Source organism: Lolium perenne, chromosome 7 (assembly GCF_019359855.2).
Source record: "Lolium perenne isolate Kyuss_39 chromosome 7, Kyuss_2.0, whole genome shotgun sequence".
Lineage (NCBI taxonomy): Eukaryota > Viridiplantae > Streptophyta > Magnoliopsida > Poales > Poaceae > Lolium > Lolium perenne.
The window spans coordinates 65,319,711-65,333,509 of NC_067250.2; positions in this window are offsets into that span (position 1 = coordinate 65,319,711).

A 13,799-nucleotide genomic window follows, 5' to 3' on the forward strand; every position below is an offset into this window, starting at 1 on the left:
CCGCGATAGGGCCAAGGCCGCGGCACGTAAGGGTAGGAGGAAGGGAAGGACTCCTCATCAAGCAGTGAGGTAGGAAGTAAATCCTTCGCGATGAGGAACATGATGAAGGGTTTAGTGAAGGCTAAGCTATTCAAGCAATGGAACAAAATGAAAGACCGATCAACCGACGACATGAACGAAGGAGAAAACCGCAAACATGCGAAGGCCATCAAGATGGTGGAAAAAGAGCTTGGTCTGGAAGATGATGACGACAAGGAGGAGGAGCAGGAAGAAGAGGAAGAGGAGTAGAATTTTTATTTATTATGTAATTTAATTAATTATTATGTAATCGGTAACATTTTTAGTTGAATAAAATAATTTTCTTGCATTATTTTGAATGTCTACAAAAAATCGAGTGAAATAACTTAATCTGAAAAAGAAATGGTGATGTGGAGGAGAGAGAAGTGAGAGCTGGCACTATAGCCTGTGCACTGGCACCGTGGGGTGAGTGTCGTTGCCTAATCGACGGTACCCCGGAGGAGGGATCCTCACGAGGGGGAGAAGAAGTAGGGGCCATAGGGCGGAGTGCACACGGGACGGTGGTACGCGATTTACCCAGCTTCGGAACACCTGCACGATGACAGGGCCTACTGCTGCTTGTCTGGAATTATCTGGGCGCTTTCGCGTTGTTACAATGAGTTGTGGTTGTGCCTCTAGGGCTCCCGGGATCCGGCTTATAAAGGCGCACGGATCTAGGGTTTACATGGAGAGTCCTAGCCGGAATACAAGTTACCTAACTACGGTACAATATCTTGCCGTGTACGTCAAGGATCTGCCTTCCTTCTAGGCCGTGTTGGATCCGGATACTTTATGGGCCTCCACGGATCCGGCCTCCTTCGTAGGTCGGTTAAGATCCGGCTCCTCGTTCCTGGGCTGGACTTCATCCTTCACGATCAACAGCAATTGGGCCGCCCGATGGGCCACATGCCACCATCACCGTCGGTGGGCCACCCGGGCTTGCCGGATCCAAGCCATGTCGTTGATATACCCATAAAGTATACCCACAACAGTAGCCCCCGAAGTTCTCCGAGATTCATCATTCCTCCGACTTCATTCAGCTCGGAAACGAAGAGAATCTTGAAGAGCTTCAAAACTTTTTACTTGATTCCGGGTTCATTCATTCGGAAATCCTTCGTCTTCAGATTAAGTATCGCAACGGAGACTCCGCTTTTCCCGCGCACAACTTCCTTTTTTCCCACGCTAAATTTTCGCAGATGCAAATCTTTAGCCGGAAATCTCGGGAGTGCATGGTTAAGTTACCTCCACGTCGTTTTACCGCACCTGACCTAAGACACGTGTCATCCATCCAACGGTGCGACCGTTCCGTTTCCACCGTTGGATCCGAATCCCGAATCTCCGCGCGTGGCCTATATATAACCCTCGCCCGCGGTAATTTCTCATTCTTTCACCTTCTCACCCACGTCGTCTTCTTCCTCGCGCCGCGCCGCCCGACAGATCTCATCTCCGGCGAACTTTGCCACGGTGAGCTTCACGCGCCGCCGGCTCAAGCCTCTCCTCGCGCCAAGATTCCCTCGGTTGAACGGGAAATCCTTCCCGCCGCCGATTTGTGGTCACGCGAAGCGATTCCCTGCAAGTCCGGCGACCTCGACTCCACCGGAGCTCCGTCGAGCCACCGCGCCATTAACGGTACGTGCGCCGGCCTCGTAGAAGATAAACTTAGTGTAGATCCGGATACTCAACTTAGCTCGCATGGGTGCAGCCGGAAGCATGCCTCACGGTTCTCCTCACTGCACTGGTAGTTCTCCGAGTAGCCCGGATCCCAGTGCCGTGGAACCAATTTGCCCGGATCCCATTGCGTATCTACCACCATATGTTTCCGACGTTAGACTTGCTCAACCGTTCTCCGCCTCTTCCAGTACTTTACTAGGCCGGATCCCAACAGCCCAAGAGCTCGAGGAGGAGCTACAAGGCCAAGCTAGAATGGCAGCCAAGGTACAAGAAGTGGAAAACAAGAAAGCTTCCAAGGCCCGGAGCCGTGAAGGGGTGCGGGGTCAATGGTGGCCCTGCGAGACAACTGACGCGGAGCTCCGAGAGCTTCAAAACGAAGGCATGATCTCCGAGCATTGGAGTTTCACGCGCGACTCCGACGTTCCCAAACCCGACGCGGATGAACGCGTTATGACAAAGGCGTGGGTCGAGCGCGGATTATCACTCCCTTGCTCGGAGTTCTTCCTCTCCGTCCTCGACACGTACGGGCTCCAGCCCCACAACATCTGCCCCAACTCCTACCTCCTGCTCTCGAACTTCGCAACTCTTTGCGAGGGGCATCTCGGAATCCGACCCGACATCAAACTATGGCAATTCTTTTTCCGAGTGAAGAAAGAAACGAAGGACAAGGCCATGCTAAACTGCGGAAGTATGACGTTCATGCTCCGCTCTGGTCGGATGTATCCTCCTCATGACTCCCACGAATCCGTCCGGTACTGGAACGCCGGATGGTTTTATGTGAAGAACGCGTCAGTTCCGAGCATCCACGATGGACTCCCGCCCTTCAGCAACACGCCTCCGGAAGAATTGGCGAGCTGGAGCTTCATCCCCACGCTTGCCCAAACACCCATACTGGAGAAGGCTGCGCGGAGGATTTCCTGGTTAGTTCATGATGGACTAACCGGGGCCCAGCTCACCCTCAGCTGGTTTACCCGGAGGATCCAACCCCTGCGCTACAACGCACACCTGATGTGCGCTTACACTGGGGCGGACGATCTCCTCCGAGTCACTCGCCACGATCTTCCGGCCGACTCCCTCAAGAGAAGGTTCAAGACGTTGGTGAAAATTCCTAGGGGCCAACAGGTCCCGGAATTGATTAAGGATATTAGCACACACGACAAATGTCCTCCGGTAAGCACTTAATCCTTCGCATTCCTTTATCCTCTCACAATTTTCTAAGTGTTTAACTTGTTCTGCTCACCCTTTTCGCAGCTTGACTCTCTGGCGGAGGAAAACCTACGCGCCATACTCCGAGTTCCCGTTAGCGGTGACTCGGTGGAAGAGGATCCGGAAGACCCTGAGGAGGAAGAAGAACGAGTGCCCCGAAAGGCTGCTCCTCGACCTACAAAGTGTTCCCGCGCCAAAGTCTCTGGCTCCGACGCCGGAGGCAGCGGCGAGGCTTCCGCCAAGAAACCCAGGGTGATCAAACCACCTCCGCTTGACTCCAGGAAAGCGGAGCGCCAGCGCCTGAAGATGCTTTCGACAGCAGGGAAGCCCTCACGTCCCAACATTCCGGGCGCAGCGTAAGCTTCCGAGTAACATGCGTTGTTTATCTTGGTAAGCTGTGTTATGTATACTTTTCTTTTACTTGCTCACAGGAATCCGAACCCTACCACCGCGCGGACCAATGTTCAGGAGCATATCACTAAGTATATGCAGAAGAAATCTCCCGCCGTTGGTCCTTTGACGCCAGCTCCGCCGAGCGCTCCACAAGCCCCCCTGCAGCCTTCTCCTCCTCCCGCGGACCAATCTCCAACTCCTGCCGCACCCACTCCACCGGAAGTAATTCCGGTTAGCAGCGACAGAGCGAGCGGAGATGGTTCCGGCGGCAAGGGTCCCATCAACGACGAAACTGAAGGACGAAAACAGGGGGAGGCAGAAGTTAATTCCTCTGGCAAAGCTGAAGCCACCACAGGTGATATGGTCGTTTTCCCCAAAAACTTTGGAGATCCGGCTGATCTTACTTCCACCCCGAAAGCCTATGCCACGAAGTTTTTTAACAAACTAACGGAGGCAGAGAAGTGGGAGCTGGAGCAGGATTTGCTCAATGCTATGCTGAACAATGCCTGGGACAAACCGGACGTTGAAACGTCGGCGATCCAGGACATCAAGAAAAACATTGGCGAATTCTTCGATAAGCTTGTTTGCAAGCAAAAGGTAACTCCCCAGTAGCCCCCAAGTATTTAGGCGGAAACTTTATCAGTTAGCGTCTGAATACTTTTAGAGAACTCATGCGTGGTAGCCCCCAAGCATGATGGTGGAAAGAATTTCCAGCGACAATGCTTTAGAAAGACTTAAACCATGATGGCGGAACTCACTCCATTTCTGACTGTGTTTGCAGGAACAAAAAGCCCTGCATTACGAGTTGCACAAAAACATTGCGCTGCAGCGTCGTGTGACCATCAGCCAGGCGGAGACAATCCAGTGCTTTCAGGCGGAGAATGCGGATCTGAAGAAACAACTTTCAGAAGCTCAAGGTTGGTTTCCGACTATCTGACGGCTGTGGGTTATGTTCCGCATTTTCCGACCTTGATGCTTTATATAACTATGAGCAGGTGCCTCCTCTTCTCTCGCTGCAGCTTCCTCCGAGTTGGAAACTCTACGTGCTTCACAGAAGAATCTTGAAGCAAAACTCGCAGAGGCAGAACAGAAAATTTCTGAGAAGAACTCGGAGCTTGCTCGGAAAACTGGTGAGTTTGAGCTGAAAAGACAAACTGACAGCGACACCATCCAGAAGCAGCAAAAAGAAATTGGAGGTCTTCGCAAGTATATGAAAACAGCGGAGAGCTGCTGGGACCTGCTCAACTCCGACGTCATGGGTACGTCCTCGAAACTCATACGACAGCATATGTGTAGCTTGTTGTATTTAACAAAATTTGCATCTTCCAGATCCACTTGGATATGATGAGGAACGTCGGAGCCAGTTTCCGCGCGATGACCTGCTTCAGCTGGCCGGAGAAGACTGCAAAGATCTCATCTCCGCCTCCAGGAAAATCTGTTACAACCTCAACATTAAGAAGAGCCGAACCTGCGATGTGTGCAAGCTCATCAAGAGGATGGATTTGCTTCCGGAGCTGGTTGTGGACCTGCAATCCTCTTCAGCACGGGGTGCAGCTGCCATGTCCTTGGCTATGTGCTTAGCGCATAATCCGAGTTTAAACCTGGACCGGGTGACTTCTGGCGTTCCTCCGGAATGTGATGTCAATGCGCTGCTTGACGCGGTTAGCGGCTATGATACACGCATTGCTCGGAGGATCCGCCATGATGAATTTTATGAGAAGGTGGTTCTTCCTGCTGACGAAACTCTCGAAACTGAGCTTTTGGAGGATCGCGAAGCGAAAAACAGACCCGCCCAATCCGGAAGCCAGTATACGTGGACAAGCTCAAATAACCAAGGTGGCGCTGCTTCTCCGACTGCAGCTGGAGCGGAAGAAGATGAAGATGTCTCTTCGCCTGCCAAAGACGCAGAGAAGGAAGCTCCGACTGACGCAGGGGGAGCTGATGCCAACGTGGAAACTTCTCCGGTTAAGGAGAAGTAAAAACTTAGTCGTGCGGAAAAACAATGCATCATTTTGGCCCTAGAGAGGGTTTGTAATATAACTTTAATTCTTAAGTATCTAGGGACGAAACAATTATGCGTGGGCGGAAAACTTATCCTGCTATCCGTTAGAATTATTTGCATGTTTCGTTTGTTAAAAGCAAGTGCTGGTTTGTTAATTTTCTGGCTTGCTCGTTTGACCTTCCACGAGCCGGAAAACCTTTGGCCGGAAACGCTCGCCTGCGGCGACGAAACCCAATGGCATCCGTCCATAACCGCGGAAATAAGCCCCCAGCCTAGGTGCCGGAAGTCGCTACCAGGAATCCACGAGTTCGCAACAAAAAAAATTTCCACCAGAAAACTTAGGCTTACGTCTTAAAGGACGATTTTGAAAATCACAACTTTCATACACGCCTAGGCGGAAACATCCAGCTCTGCGGTTTTAGTCGGAAAAACATACACGATCTAAAATGAACAAGTAAAGGAAGTAAAAGACTCAAAGAGTGAACCATAAGCTTTATTTCATTGATCATGTATAACTATTACAGAGTTTGTAACTCGGAAAAAATGTGCTAAGTGTAGAAAGGACGTAGCTGTGCGATGTTCCAAGGGCGATCTGTCTCGTCGTAGATGTCATCCGGATCCTCACGCTTGCGTTTCCGGTGCCAATTAGCAGGTCTATCCTTCAGCTCGCGGAAATCAACAAGGTAGTACGACCCGTTATGAAGCACTTTGCTAACGACGAAGGGTCCTTCCCATGGAGATTGCAGCTTATGGTCTTTCACCTGTCGAAGGCGGAGGACCAGGTCTCCTGCCATGAAGGAGCGATTCCGAACTCGACGACTGTGATAGCGTCGGAGCTTCTGCTGGTAGATGGCAGAGCGCTGGTCAGCTAAGTTCCGAGCTTCCTCGATCAGGTCCACAGATAGCTGTCTGGCCTCGTCAGCTGTTTCTTCATTGTAGGCGGAAACTCGCGGTGAATCGTGAATGATGTCGGAGGGAAGCACGGCTTTGGATCCATATACCAGGAAAAATGCGGTAAACCCTGTTGACCTGTTAGGGGTAGTTCGCAAACTCCACAAGACAGCTTCCAACTCGTCAGCCCAAGCTCCAGCTGCTCGTCGCAGCGGTTCTTCAAGGTGTGGCTTAATTCCTGATAATATTAGGCCGTTAGCCCTTTCAACTTGACCATTGGATTGTGGGTGAGCCACAGATGCAAGGTCCAGCCGAATCCCTACTGTCTCACAATAATCCCTCAACTCTCCTTGAGCGAAGTTTGTGCCATTATCTGTGATTATGCTGTGTGGGATGCCGAATCTCATCACGAGGCTGCAGATAAATTTTAGTGCCATAGCACCGTCGGCTTTTCTCACTGGCTTAGCCTCGATCCATTTGCTGAACTTGTCAACAGCGACCAAAAGGTATTCAAAACCGCCAGGAGATGATCTTTTTAACTTACCAACCATATCGAGCCCCCAGACCGCAAACGGCCAGGTGATAGGTATGGTCTTCAGCTCTTGGGCTGGAGCATTTGGTTGAGTAGCATAGTACTGGCAACCTCGGCAGGTTTTTACCAACTTGTCAGCATCTTCTTTAGCTGTGAGCCAGTAAAATCCTAGCCGGAAAGCTTTGGCAACGAGGGACCTGGGGGCGGCATGATGCCCGCAATCCCCTGCATGGATCTCTCTGAGGATTTCAATGCCATCTTGATTGGAGACACATTTGAGAAATACCCCTGTTGCACTTCGTTTGTAGAGCTGTCCATCAACAATTGTGTAGGATCTTGCTCGTCTGACGATCTGTCGCGCGAAGACCTCGTCCTCTGGCAACTTCTGGTCGATGAGGTAGTCCAGGAAAGGCTGGGTCCAAGCCGGAATGACAACCATCACATCCTTTGCCGGAGATACTGCCAGCTCTGGGTTTTCCGGGTTAGCGCCCTTAACTGAGGGTATCCGTAGGTGCTCCAGGAAAATGCCAGGCGGAATTTTCTTCCTGCCGGATCCGAGCTTGGATAGCATGTCTGCCACTGTGTTATCGTCTCTCCTGACGTACTTGACTTCGTATCCGAGGAAGCACTTGGCGATCTCGTCAACTTCATCTCTGTAGGCCGCCATGACGGAGTTTCTGGCATTCCAGGTTCCGGCTACTTGTTGTGCCACCAGGTCGGAATCTCCACAGCATATAATGTGCTTGATCCCGATTTCCTTAGCGATGCGCAGACCGTGTAGTAGAGCCTCGTATTCCGCCATATTGTTTGTAGCTTCGAAGTGGATCTGCAGAACATACTGCAGTTCTTCTCCGGTAGGGGACTTCAGGGTGACTCCGGCTCCTGAGCCTTGATGCTGCTTGGATCCATCGAAGTGCATGACCCATGTTTCTGATACCCTCACTTTCAGAACATACTTGCATCCGGAGCTTCTGTCCAATCTGCGACGAAATCTGCCAAGACTTGGGATTTAACCGCAGTCCTAGGCTTGTAAGCGATGTCGAAGGCGGATAATTCGATGCCCCATTTAGCCGTACGCCCTATTGCGTCAGCGTTGTTGAGAATTGTTGACAGCGGAGCCTTGCTCACAACTGTTACTGGGTGCTCTTGGAAGTAATGTCTCAGCTTCCGGCTGCCTAGGAACACTCCATAAGCTAGCTTCTGAAAGTGAGGGTATCTTTGCTTTGACTCCGTCGATCTCGCTAATGTAATAGACAGGTCTTTGGACGTCATATTCATGACCTTCTTCCTTTCGCTCCACCACGATGACGAGGCTGATGACTTTGTTGGTAGCTGCCGGATAAAGGAGCATTGGCTCGACTCTTTGGTCGCCAAGATAGGTGGGGAGGTGAGTATTTCCTTCAACCCCGAAGAGCTGCTGCGTCGGCTGCGTCGTCCCGGCATTTAATTTGTCTGTTTTCTTCAGCAGCTTGTACAAAGGTAGCGCCTTCTCGCCAAGATGGCTAACAAACCTACTGATTGCTGCGACGCAACCAGTTAGTCGTTGCACATCTTTAAGACAAGTTGGCCGTTTGATACACAGGATTGCCTTGATTTTTTCCGGGTTAACCTCAATGCCTCTGTGAGAGACTATGAAGCCAAGGAGTTTCCCGGCTGGCACGCCAAAGACGCACTTCAGCGGATTCAACATCATCTTGTACCTGCGGAGGTTGTCGAAGGTTTCTGTGAGGTCGCTGATCAAGTCGGATCCTTTCCGGGTCATGACCGCGATGTCGTCGATGTAAGCGTGCACGTTTCGGCCGATTTGGTCCTTCAGGCACCGCTGCATCGTACGTTGGTAGGTGGCACCTGCATTTTTCAAACCAAAGGGCATGGTGACATAACGGTAAGTGCCGAAGGGGTGATGAACGAAGTTGCCTTTTGGTCGAGACTCCTTCATCCGGATCCGATGATACCGGAATACGCATCAAGAAAACACGAAGTTCCGCCCCGCCGTCGAATCAATGACTTGGTCAATGCGCGGCAAGGGGAACGGATCCTTCGGGCAATGCTTGTTCAAGCCGGAGTAATCGATGCACATTCTTAGTATTTCAGTGTTCTTTTTGGGTACAAGGACGGGATTTGCGACCCAATCGGTGTGGATAACTTCTATTACAAAACCTGCCTCTAGTAACTTAGCTAGTTCCATTCCTATGGCGCGGCGCTTCTTATCTCCAAAGCGTCGCATAGCTTGCTTCACCGGTTTAGCCCCCGGATTTATGTTGAGGTAGTGCTCGGCGAGTTCCCTAGGTACTCCGGACATGTCAGAAGGTTGCCATGCGAAGATATCCATGTTAGCGCGGAGGAACTCGACGAGCGCGTCTTCCTATTTGGGGTCCATGTTGGCTCCGACTGAAACCTGCTTGGAAGGGTCGCCTATGATGAGGTCGTGCTTCTTGGTTTCTATCGCGGCCTTGAAGGAGGTCTTCTGTTCAGAGATCTACTTCTTGGTGGTCTGCATCTCAGTCGGATCCACCGCGGCTCTGTAGCCTTGCAGCTCCTCTCCAGATATCACAGACTCTGCGAAGGCGGCTTCGCCTAACTCGCATTCGTGAGCCTTCTTGTAGTCTCCGGATACGGTAATCATACCCTTAGGACCCGGAATCTTGAGCTTGTTGTAGATGTAGGACGCTCTCGCGTGGAACTTGTGGTAGGTGGGCCTGCCGAAGATGACGTGGTAGGAGCTCTTGAAGGGCACAACTTCAAACGTGATCTTCTCTTCGCGGAAATTGTGAACATCGCCGAAGGCCACGGGAAGTGTGATGCTGCCGAGGGAATTCGCCTTCTTACCCGGAACCACGCCATGAAACTCAGTGTTGCTGTGTTTGAGCTGTTCCTTGGTGAGGTTCATCCGCTCTAGAGTCTCCAGGTACATGATGTTCAAACTGGCTCCACCATCCATGAGGCACTTGGAGAAGTCATACCCGTCTATGCGGGGACTTACAACCAAGGCGTAGCATTCTTTTGGCACAATGGCAGGGTGATCCTCCCTATCAAATGTGCACGGGACTTCCGACCACCTGACATACTGCGGCACAGCCGGAACTGTGGCGTTCAGGATCCGGGTAGCGGACTTGGCAGCGCGGACTGTTGGGGTTCCGAGGAAAGTGTGGTAAGCCCCCACGCTCTTTTTCTCGAATGGGTTGGATTTACCTGCGGACCCTGCCTTGGGATCCGGCGAGTTATCATCCTCATCCATCGCCTCGGAACTATCTTCCTCTTTGTCCTTGTTCTTGCCCTTGCCTCCCTTGCCGCGTGGGCGGTGCTTCCGGGCTCGCTTGTATCCTGCCTCCGGGTCGTTCTTCAGATCATTGACCCACTTGCAGTTGCGGTTGGTGTGAGTGGACTTCCCTGTAACCGGATCCAGGTGGGCCAGGCAGGGCATGTCTCTGTACTCCTCGTAGGTTTGCGGGGCGCGGGATCCGCCAGCTGTGACCTCAGTGCCGTGCTGCTGGCCCCTGCCGGCTCCGCCTCCACGGCCGCGTCCTCTTCCGCCTCCTTGGCCTCCGCGCTGGAAGGCCATGGCGATCAAGTCGGATCCACCGCTCTTTTGGTCATCAGGGTTTTTCCGCTTGGTGCCGCTGCCACTGCCGTTATCACGGTTCTTCTTTTGCTGGTGCAGGGGGATTGCTGTGGCTGCTAGATCTCCGCCAGCGTCGTCATCGGCGGCAGTATGATCACTGGCGATGGTGATCATGTCATCCAAAGTCAACTTGTTTGCATTGACCAAGCAGGTCAGCTTGTGCCGCAGCAGTCCTCCTCGCTGCAAGCCACCAATGAAGGCGTGCATTGCTGTGCGGTTATCAATGTTCTCGCACTCGTTTCTGCATGCCAACCATCGGGTGAGGAAATTCCTGGATGTTTCACCCTTCTTCTGGATACATGCCTGCAGGTCGCTTGTTGTGGCAGGTCTCTTGTAGGTGCCCCTGAAGTGTTTCTCGAAAGCGGTCTTCAGGTCAAACCAGCAAAAGATGGAGTTCTTCTTGAGGTCGCTGAGCCAGATCCGGGCTGGACCTACAAGGTACAACTGAAGCATGCGGCAGGCGATGTTGGGGGTTCCTCCGGCGAAGGTTACAGCATTATAGTAATCCTCAATCCAGGTATCCGGCCTTTCCGTGCCATCATAATTCTTCAGATTTCCGGGTAACTTGAGATTCATCCTTGGCTTTGGTTCCTCTCGAATCATCCTGCCAAAGCATTTTGGACCGATGTAATCAGTTCTGTATTCGTTGAGGCGTTCCCGCGCGTCGCACGAACCGTGGCGGGGAGACTGTGAACGAGAGCGAGATCTTCGGCCGCCGCCTCCGCCTCCACCTCCGCCGCAACCGCTAGGTGGTGGTGAGGGAGACCTGCGAGGGGGTCGATCTGACTTCTTGCTTCCGCCTTCAGATTCTCCGCGACCTTCCCGGTGCTGGCTCCGGCTTCTGTGGCTGCCTTCGTTATGGCGTTGGCTGCCCTGGCCGTTCCGGCTCCGGCGAGGCTCCGGGTCGCGTTCCTCATTCCAACTCCTCCTAGGCTCGGTCTCACGATCATTGTTCTGGTTCCGGCGAGGTTCCGGCGAGCGCTCCCTGTTTCTGTTTCTTGGCAGCACGTTGTCGCGGATAACAATCCCACCATGCCCTGGGGGCCTGGAGATTCCGGCTGGACTACGGCGGCGAGGGGGTCGCGGGTAACCATTAGGCGGAGGAGAGGGGTTGCGGTACTTGTCTCGTCCAGAGTACATTGCATCCTTTCCCTTTCTTGGATCTGACGGAGGCGTCTTTGATGGCACGGGGATCGGATTTGGGTGTTCCCTGGCTTTTCTTCTGCGCTCCGAGGATCCGGTGTGTGATTCATCGTCGGGATGTCGATTGGCGCGAGCATCCTTCTGCGCGGTAGATACACAGTTATCCGGATTGGATTCTAACCTGCGCGAGGTATCCGCCTTGCTTTGCTGCTGCATTGCTGAAGCGACAAGTTTGCGGAGGTAGTTGATATCAACCTCTTCGTCCTTCTTTTTCAATAGCTCCGCAGCTTTTAGCATGTTGTCCTTTGGGGTTTCCAGCGGCTGCTGCTCTGCGGGCGTGGCAAAGTTGATTCTGCGGGGCGGAATTGCTTCTCTAACGATTCGATCAGCCTCCGCCTGCGCATAGGTCATCTTTACTTCCCACTCTTGCCTCATGCTCTTGACATGCTCGAGTGTGTCAGCGATTTCACGATCCTGTCTTTCGAAGTGGTCCATCAAGTTTGCGGCTTCTGCCCTTTCATCCCTTATTGCGGCTGTGGTATTGGCGAGCTTCTTGGCTGTGGCCAGCATTTCCTTTCTCGTGGCCTCTAAAGCCTCTGGATCTGCGGCGTCGCCCGAGGTTATGGGTTTGTTAAGAATATCCGAGCGATAAACTGCATCAGGTGACAGGAGTTCCTCCGAGGAAGAATCCCTGCGGGGTCGCTCCCGTGACATTGGAGATCCTTGGCGGGATGACTGAGGGTCGGATTGGTTGGTTGCCCCTTCTGATCCAGGTTCTCCCGGCGCCGCTACGGTTGCAAGGACTTGCTTAGGCTGGGCGGAGTCGACTTCAGGCTGATCACCGAAACCGTACTCCCCTAGCTTGCGGTTGAACTCGTCAGTATCCATGGAGGGGGTATCTTCGGAAATTGGGCTCAGATTGCCCAAAATCGACTCTTCAACCGGAGTTTCGCTTTCTCCGACAGGCTCAGCCTGATCCGGAACAGCGTCGTTTTCCGGTAACCCTACCTGCTCAGGACCAGCTCCGTCTTCTGGAGGGGCGGTTCCGGCGGTGTGGGCCAAGAAGTGTACGAAGTGGCACCTCTGCTTTTCTAACACCTGGGAGACCCAGGCGGATTTGCATTGGTCTTCCACCGTTATTTCCTGCTCAGGGGCGGATTGGGTGGGCGTTGAAATTTCCAGATCCGAGGCGGAATCTTCCTTGGGAAGCTCCTGCATCTCAGATCGGATCTTCGCGACAGCGTCCAGCTCTGCGGCGGTCGCGTCTGCGTTACTTACCAGTGGGTTTCCATCGGAATCGACGGTTTCCCCGATGAAGATGTGTATGCCGCCTACTGGGACGATGGAGAGCTTGACAGGGTTTGTCCTAGCCGGAATCCAACACTCGTCCGGAGGGACGAACGGCAGATTTCTGGCGTAGAGGACGCGCCCCACAGCGATGGTGTCGTCGTAGCTTCCCATGGCGGAACCCTCCCGGTTCCGGCCTCCAGACGCCGCAGGCCCCACGGTGGGCGCCAACTGTCGTTGCCTAATCGACGGTACCCCGGAGGAGGGATCCTCACGAGGGGGAGAAGAAGTAGGGGCCATAGGGCGGAGTGCACACGGGACGGTGGTACGCGATTTACCCAGCTTCGGAACACCTGCACGATGACAGGGCCTACTGCTGCTTGTCTGGAATTATCTGGGCGCTTTCGCGTTGTTACAATGAGTTGTGGTTGTGCCTCTAGGGCTCCCGGGATCCGGCTTATAAAGGCGCACGGATCTAGGGTTTACATGGAGAGTCCTAGCCGGAATACAAGTTACCTAACTACGGTACAATATCTTGCCGTGTACGTCAAGGATCCGCCTTCCTTCTAGGCCGTGCTGGATCCGGATACTTTATGGGCCTCCACGGATCCGGCCTCCTTCGTAGGTCGGTTAAGATCCGGCTCCTCGTTCCTGGGCTGGACTTCATCCTTCACGATCAACAGCAACTGGGCCGCCCGATGGGCCACATGCCACCATCACCGTCGGTGGGCCACCCGGGCTTGCCGGATCCAAGCCATGTCGTTGATATACCCATAAAGTATACCCACAACAGTGAGAGTGGGGTGAGAGTGGGGTGAGAGTGAGGAAAAAAGCTGACGTGGCAGGCTATAGTGAGGTGAGGCATTGGCACCAACCTAACATGAAACCCATGACAAGGTACGCTAGCGTTGTTGCCACCGCCACGAAAGGTGTTAAACCGATGAGTTGGTCAACTTCTTGTTATTTGTGTTCTTTTTTTTTTCTTTGGACCCCGA